Source organism: Etheostoma spectabile, chromosome 9 (assembly GCF_008692095.1).
Source record: "Etheostoma spectabile isolate EspeVRDwgs_2016 chromosome 9, UIUC_Espe_1.0, whole genome shotgun sequence".
Lineage (NCBI taxonomy): Eukaryota > Metazoa > Chordata > Actinopteri > Perciformes > Percidae > Etheostoma > Etheostoma spectabile.
Genome location: NC_045741.1, coordinates 20866287 through 20874980, shown reverse-complemented (window position 1 = coordinate 20874980; position 8694 = coordinate 20866287). Strand labels below are relative to the sequence as shown.

The following is an 8694-nucleotide window of genomic DNA, read 5'->3' as shown; positions in this document are numbered from 1 at the left end:
ATTAGCAATGAGTCCACTCTGCATGCAATCGTAGATATTTCTTGTGAGTAAAAGTGTTTTTTCTCTTCTTGGGTGGGGTGGGGTCCATACATACTCCAATTCCTTGTCAGCATTTATTTTAATATGCAACTGAAGAAAACAAATTTCACGCATTCATTTCTCTGAAATCATGATATCAAAAACATGACAATGTGTAAATCATCTCGTTGGGAAAATAAAAGCGTCTGAGAAAATTCTAGATGCATTGTCTCCTGCATCCTCTTGGGAAGAATTCGCCAATACCTTTTAGGGTACAACTATATATAATGTATATGACAATTCATGACTGAAACTGTATCTGTAAATGTAACCATATATTGTAAGGGCTGTAACTAGCAATTATTTTGATTATGGATGATAATCAATTTGTGTTGATTGTTTTCATGATTATTAATCTTCTCTAATCATTTGTTGTCCTTGGCACCACCAGGTTTTTGAATAAGAGATCATTTGTGAGTGTGATTACGTGCCAACTGAAAACAAGTTTTCCAGTACCAGGAATGTCTTTAATAGAGGAGACAATCATAATGCCATGCCATCTTTTTGACAACTGACATGAACGGTTTTACAAATTTATTGTGTTTGTTGAGCAACACAATTTCTATAAACTCTCTGTATCCATATGTAGGTAAAACAACACATTTTATAATAAGTAATGCACAGTCTGAGGGCAAAGTAAGAAAAATAGAACTAGATGAAAAGGAACAGAGCACGGTGGTTTTATTATAAAATCTATTGTCATGGCCAGAAATTAAACACACCAACGTTAAACACACTAAACCTAAACGTGGCCATTCTGAAGACAAAGGTAGAACTCAAATTATTATCAGTAGAATCATTTTGGACGTAGTCATAGTCATCCCTTTGTTAGGGTGATCTTCAATGACGGCAGATCTGATGCGTTCACTGCCGTCTAGTACTAAGTGCAACATGGGTAATCGCATGTACTCTCGGTGAACGCAATTAGGTTCATCTGGTGAGTGATTACTGTGAAAGAGTTTGTCTACACAAGTGGCCATTTGGTTTTAGTGACACGTAGGATTTCTGGTGATTATAAAAATTGAGCAGGATGACACATTCTCAGGTATTCAGTTTCTTAAGTGAATCAGATAACATCCTGCCTTCACTGTTCTGAGAAATCTGACAAATGTGTATCACAATCGAGGCTTTTGAGGCGCATTAAGTGATTCGTTATTTTATCGTTTAGTCATCCTGATAATTTCTAAATGAGCTCAGTCATAACACTGAGGAATGGCAGGCCAGTAATGGACCTCTTTAGAAGCTGACAACACGACTTGCTCAGAAAGTCAAGATGCGTCTTTGCCAATACTGGACAGAAGAATTGTTAAAATATAGCTCTAAAGCATGCAGAAACTCAACATGTTTTACTCTAATCAAGTATTTCTTCTTATTTTATTTCAGATAACAATGGAAGAGGGGTCAAGGTGTTGCCAAGGAAGTGCCTTCCAATCCACAGCAGTCAAATGAACATTTTTGTGTTTATAGTGTTTCTATTTTTGATGTTTTTGTTGTCATTATTGTAAATGCTAATGGACATTGTTGGTTTTTGAATGGATGTGCTTTTAATTTTAATGTACCTGTATGTACCATATATTTGTGAAGAAACATTCATTTAATATCAAATGCACCTATTTATTGAAAGGGTATGTATATAATAATTTCACAAACATCCCAAAAAATTATTTTGGTTATAAAAGTCATATATATATATGCCTTTTCCACTATATGTTGATATTACATTCTGAAACTGGTCTGAGAGATCTATCGTGCTCCTCCGTTGTCTTCATTACATTTTATTTGGCACTTGCAAGTGATTGCTGACAATGAGAACATATGGAATGACAGTGGTAATATGCACTGCAGTATTAAACAATAAAAAAATATTGAAGCACAGCATATTTTGCTATTATTGGAGATTAGGGGGATGAGAGTAAGTATGTGTGGTCTTTTAATGACGGCCCAACATTTATCCCAGACTACAGTCTTGTCCTCTGCTCAGTATCATTTCAATTTGTAAAAAACACTGAAGAAAACTGGATTTCATTCCAAACTTGTGGCAGTGAGAATGATATTTTCTTCTCTTTCCGGGCTCGAATATTACTCTTATTTTTCAGCTCCTTAATGATGCAGCCTCCCCTGTCCCTCCTTGCTCCTCTCAGCAGGTGTTTTCTTTGCTGTATTCATTCTAACACAAATTTGTTGCAAAACTTCTGGCAGTCAGTCATGGCTGTCAGATATCTTGGATTCTGGAACTCAACAGGATGTTGAGCAAACTCCTTAAGTGATCCAATGTGCAAGGCATTCGAAATGTTTGTAGTTTTCTACAGATATTAAATTGTGTAGCAATATATCAATGTAAGTGGATAATCACAGTTTCCTCTTTTTTCTTACTTGGGAGTGTCTTTTTGCCTTTTCAAAGGCTTGGCACATTGCTTTGGCAAGAGTTTCTCGTACAATTGAAAAAGCAGTTTAGGAGATAAATCTGTTTCAAGCAATCCTGTTTCACATCAACAAATCCAATGTGCCTGTAGACCTCGAGCCTCAGACCCCTGGTTCCGTGTTTGAGTAAAGTGGCAGAAATATGATATGCAGCGAACTTGTCTAACTTGACTTTGTGCCAGACAAGAAAAGTGTCAGCAAACAACATGTATGGGAATCTTAAGAGATCAAAAAAAAGAAAGCTGCAATTTCCTCACATTATCTAATGGTAGATAAAGGCATCAGAGCTGCCATTCAATGCAACGTTTCTTGATCATTGTGTATTTCTGTAAGGAGTTTAAATGACCTACCCTTACAGTAACAGAGGGCGATAAAGTCCTGACAAAATAAATATGATCCAACATTCCTCTTCTTGTCATGTTATATCATCTTGTGCTGAGATATGTGCCTGGGGAATAGTTACAGCGATGGTTTTTATGGAAGTGAAATAAATATTGAGCCACACACATAGGGGTGCTGATAGGTTCTGAAGGAAACATCCACTAAGCCAAAGATTACAACAGCTCAGTTCTCACGCCAGCATGTCTCTAAAGACTCAGAAGGAACAGTTTGTTAGGGTGGATTGTGCCTTATTCAACTTGGCTTCAGAAGCAGTCAGTTCAGTCCAAAGTTTGTGAACGCAAAGTGCATCTAGATTTATTAATCCATGCAGTGTTTCCAACTTTATTTGAGATATAAGATGCCCTTGTTCTGAAGGGCCATAAAATGGACGGTTGCCTCTCTTCCACAAAGCCCAGCTTTCTCGGGAACAGAAGAGTCCATATTAGCAATGTATGCTCCATCAATTAACTGAATATTGTCAAATCTGCAAAAAGTACTTCCTGTCTGGCATATTCTGTCATGACAGACAATTAATTGAAACGGGTGATGTTTTCTGCTTGAACTATAAAAGGATTAGGAAGCTAAAAATACAGCTTGCACCTCATAGGGATGCGCTGGGGATCCCTTTCCCTCCAGCTGGACAGGGCAGGGACATCGGATCTTAATCTGAGGAGGATATCACTTATCTGAAGACAAACAGCATAGATTAGGAGAGGAGACAGAAGATGCACTGGGGACAGCATGTGGGTGGAATCTAACACAATTACACACAAGCACCAAATCCCTCCTCTGATACCTCTGAGAAATGCTGGTGCCATAAATGGTAAATAGAGACCAAAGCCGGGCCATTTATTTCCTGTCGTACTGCACCCGGATGCACCAAAGCTCAGCAGCAGAGAGGTGACACACCTCAATGTTTTAACCATACCAGCTAGTCACGTCCAACTGCACTGTTCTTTGAAACAGAGTTACAGACGAGCTTTTTATCCCGTATGAGGTAGCTGTGATTTAAACTGACAGTAACACCAGTCTTGCAGCAGACTTTTTTAAGCAAATCCCAGTTCAAAATTGACCCCATTGTCCCGAGTCCTTGCTTTAATTGACTTTGAAATCATAAATAGATTTGTAAATTTGATTTAGGCCTTTGGCGCTTACTAAAATATTTAACATGCCAACTATTCATGGAAGATTGACTAGCATATAACCTAAAACCTAAACATGGCTCCTTATGACGTATGTCAAACTCCCCTCATCCGCAGAAGAATTTTGTGGCAAAAGTAAACACTTTAATCCAATTTCTTAGACCCTAAAGCTTCATTTAAGCAAGCCACCTTATTTATAGTGATTGCAGTGGCCTTGATGGCTGTAAAATTGTTGTAGAGGGATTCATATCTCATGATTAATTCATGACTCTTCCTTTGTGTTTTGTCGAATGCATAAATCTCAAATGAGTCACAAATAATACTGTATACGTTTAGATAATACAGCCTTGATTAGGAATTTGACAGTTGAATGACTTGTTACCGTCACATTGAATTCTTCTTTGGCATTTCCAATGCACCAAAATAGAAATGTTATAGATAGACTTACTTGGACAGTTTTGATAAAGAAAGCAGCTTCTATTATTTTATTGTGCGTTGTTGCCAACATGTTCTGGATATGGGTTGACCCCCATATTGCACGTCAAAGACCCTATGTGGACTCTGGTCCGCATTGTTCAAGAGAGTTTGATCGGAAGTGAGTTGCTGCAGTTCTGTCTGTGCGCCAGCTGCAGTGTCTTTGATCCCATGTGCTGGAGGTGTTGGCACAGGTCTCCCTGCCACCCCCTCTGCATGCCCCACACTGTGTGTGCTCTGACGCCTGCCATGGCTAAAAGACTAACCGCTGCACCGATTAACTGCAAGGCATCTTTCAACATGTGGCATAGTTAGGTGTTCATTTTACGATTAGCTTCACGTTTGTTTTTTGTATTCATGTGGAAAAATGTGTAAGAATTACATAAATGTTTATTCATCAAATGGGTTAAAATAAATGACTCAAATGCACAATGTGGTATTTTCTTTTTTTTATAAAAGGGAATTGTACGTACATCTGTACCACCAAGCACAGTGATGGTTCTTGTCATTCATGCTTCCATAATTCACGCTTTAAATAATATAACAGATAATATCATTACGATGCCTTATTTATATTTGACAGATAGTTCAACATCTTTTAAAAACATATTTGCTAAAAAAAGACATGATACAAGCTATCAATGTTAACACCATCCTCATGCATCAAGAAATCTGTAATGTCAATATAGTAAAAATAAATTGTTTTCTGCAAGTAGCATTTATTTATACATGTATTTATTAGGATTTATCTTACTTCCAAATAGATACCATTTTAGTTTGGGCAGACTGAAAATGACAATGTTTGCAGAAGAACTCTCATTTTTAAGTAAATAGCCAGAGTATGCTGTTTTTTGTTTTTGTTTATTTAAAGATCCCTATTAGAAGCACATGGGTTGTGACTCTAGTCTTCCTGGGGTCCTGAACATATACAAATACAATACAGACAATAAAAGTACAAACAACTTAAAGGGGAACCTAAATTCAGATTTCCAATATGTTATTTCTATGGCCAAAGAAAGTTCAATCAATATTTGTGAACTTGAGCTACTCTCTTTCAAAGCTAGAGTTTCTCAAATGCCTGAGAAAAGGAACGTTTGAGTTTTCTTTCATCAGGCAGCTTGTTCCAGAGATCAGGACCACAGTAATTGAAGAATTGAACGTGTAAGCACTCCGGCTGCTGCTTTTTAACCCTTATGTTGTCCTTGGGTCAAATTGATCCATTTTCAGTTAATTATAATAAGACAACATTAAAAATATCAACAACCTTTAGAAAAAAACACCAAAATTGTTTTTAAAAAAAAACACAAAACATTAAAAAAACGGACACAAATGTCGGAAAAATAGATAATAATGTTGAAAAAAAGTGACCATGGTTGACAGGAAGACAACACAAGGGTTAAATAAGTTGGAGGTCGACGGTCCAACTGGTTGTTTGGATAATCCTACAAAAAGAGCATTATAGTAGTCTAACCTGCTTGAGATGAATGCATGCAGGTTTAAGAAATTCTGTTATTCAGGATGACCAAAATCATCAGACAAATCCAAGGAATGTCAAGAGACTCTGTTGTTCATGATGTAATTTGTACAGTGGTGTCATTGGCATCCATAGCCTACCTGTGTTAGCATGTTTTACACACAATGGCTGATCATTGGTGGAGATGGAATATAACAAATGCCCTAGACAACTTTCTTGCGGGACCCCCACAGACTGTAAAAAATAGACCCCACAGTTTGTGACATTGAACCATGAGATTGCATTGGAAGTGAAACTGTAACAACGTAGCTTGCCAATAAGCATGCTATGGTCAATTACTTTGCATTATGCATGCTGAAAGATGGAAAGCAGATTGTTGTTGAACCCTTATTTTAATTATGGTAAAATACTCAGTTGGGACAGTTAGAAATATTGTTTTTGTCTTTCGGAAGTGGAATGATTTTGGCCTCACGTACATGCAGTAAGGTGAACCCCAATATTTATAGGCGATGGTTAAAATAATGGCTTATTGGAAAAGTAACGGAGTTGGCTATAACTTTAAGACATTTTGCTAACTAGGTTGTCAATGCCAGGGAAAGTGGAGTCTATAGTGACATGAGTAATTTCATAACAGTTTCTCTGTCAATCTGACTGAATTTAAAAAGGCACTTCTTGTCCTTCATAATGTCATTCTATAATAACGCTAAAAGTAGGGGGGTTTGCACATGACCTCCAGACAAGATGGCTGCGTAGCGCGGTTGCTCTTGCCCTCTCCTCCCAACTTTTACACATTAACCATCCACCTCGCATTAACTTAACAACTCTTTGCCCCGAGTCTCCGTAAGCCCCGTGGATACGATGGCTGAAGGCTTGAGATACAAAATAGGGTTTGACCCTCTGAAAGAAGGACAACTGGTTTGAGTAATTTAAGCTAGATATATCGTCCATGCTAGCTAACGCGATGAAAGAGCAGCAAACCTGATTGAAAAATTGAAAAATAGTTTGTGACGTTTGAAGTATGACTGGACAACATAAAAACAGAGATAACGACAAACTCAAATGAAAATAAGAAGCTGAAAACGATTCACAAAGAGCTCTCCATTCAACTGGCTAAATCCGAGCAGTCTTTGCAACAACGTGCTGAAAACTCGCAAAGATGGCGGAGCCCAGAGGACAGGTCCCGCAGGGATAATGTTTGCATTATCAACCTGCCAGAAAAAGTGGAAAACGGCGACGCAGCGGACTTTGTTTCATCTTCGCTCACTAAATGGTTCCCTGCCCTGAACGGTGGAAAGATGGAGGTGATGCGGGCTCATCGTATGGGTCCAGAGCGCAACACCGGATCCCGCATCCTGATCTGCAAGATGCTACGGTACACCAGTGTTGCCAGATCTTGCGAGACAAATTCGCAACCAGGCCTGTGAAAACAAGCCCAAAATAAGCAACTTTTTCTACGGAGCCCCTAACATCCTGGAAGAGAAAAATAAATCAAACTGTGTGCACGGTTTTACAATGTGGACAGATTGGTAAACTGTACACACGGTAGGCTAGAGTTTATTTATTTTCTCCCCCTGAGCTTCAGGACAATGACCACAGGAGTTAAACCACCTTTTAACATTATTTAACATTAGAAAACTGATGGGATTTGAAATATAGACACTTTTTCACAGTGATTTTGAGTTGTTCTTGTTCCCCACGATGGGTTGAATCCATTATTTTCCTCCTTTCTCTTTCTCCCAGTCTTTGTTATACTTCTTCCCGTATTTCACCCACTTTATCCCGGGCATTTATTCCTCCAAAAACTCTCCTACAGTCCACTCAGCATTAGTCGCTACTCGCGCATTTTCCTAACCAGAAAACAACTGACTGCCCTGCTCTGCCTCTGATTGGCTGGTACTCGTTTCCATCTTGGTCAGAGCTAATTAGATGCAGGAAGTGGGCGGGACATAACGCTGCTGTCTATAGTGTTTATGGAGAAAGGGGCGGGATCGAGCGAACCGGCAAGGACAAGCTGGGAACAAGCCCAAATAAGCAACTACACTTTAGTGACAAGCCCAAAAAAACCGCAACCCGCGACTACCAATATTTGTAAGCGACTTTACAAAAAATCAAGCCCAAAGTCGCTTATAATAAGCGGACTTGGCAACACTGCGGTACACCACCGCGGTGGTTAGTTTAATGTTTGACATTCGTCGGTTTTCGCGGATGTTACGTTCAATAGCTCCTTGTCAAAGACTCAATTTCCCCCAGTTTCAGGGTATGTTGGAGAGCAAATTAGGAAAGAAGTTTCACAGTTATTTTGAACTCAAAATCATCAAAAATGACGATACAGTTAAGAGCGCAAAGAACTGAATGTCTGTCCAACTAGCTGGTCACAATAGACGTACTTAGGGACCGTCTTAAAATGAATACCAGCTATTTCAATCTTTAATACCTTTTTTTTGCTGTTCAACATATAAATCTCAAACCCCTTACATTATAGAGAGGGAGACTCATTAACCATTTCACACAATTTAAAATAAATAAAGATGATAATTAAATAAAGGTATAGTTCCCAATAAAAATGGTAGTTTCAACACGTTTCTCATTTCTGAAAATATTGACATCCACCTGTCATCTGTCTCAGACATCTCACAATTTTCACAGTTGTTAGTTGGCAGAATAATACTTTGAAAGTACCTTATCAATATCCCTGATCTGTTGGCTAGTAAATGCATATTTAAA

General features: G+C 38.4%; 1 long non-coding RNA gene across 1 annotated transcript; it reads left to right on the top strand.

Annotated features, from left to right (window-relative positions):
* Nucleotides 1-2905, top strand: LOC116696022 (uncharacterized). Its single transcript, XR_004333608.1, has 2 exons — nt 1-43; nt 1462-2905. It is a non-coding gene; the product is annotated as an uncharacterized LOC116696022 (long non-coding RNA).
* Nucleotides 2906-8694: the final 5789 nt, after the last annotated feature.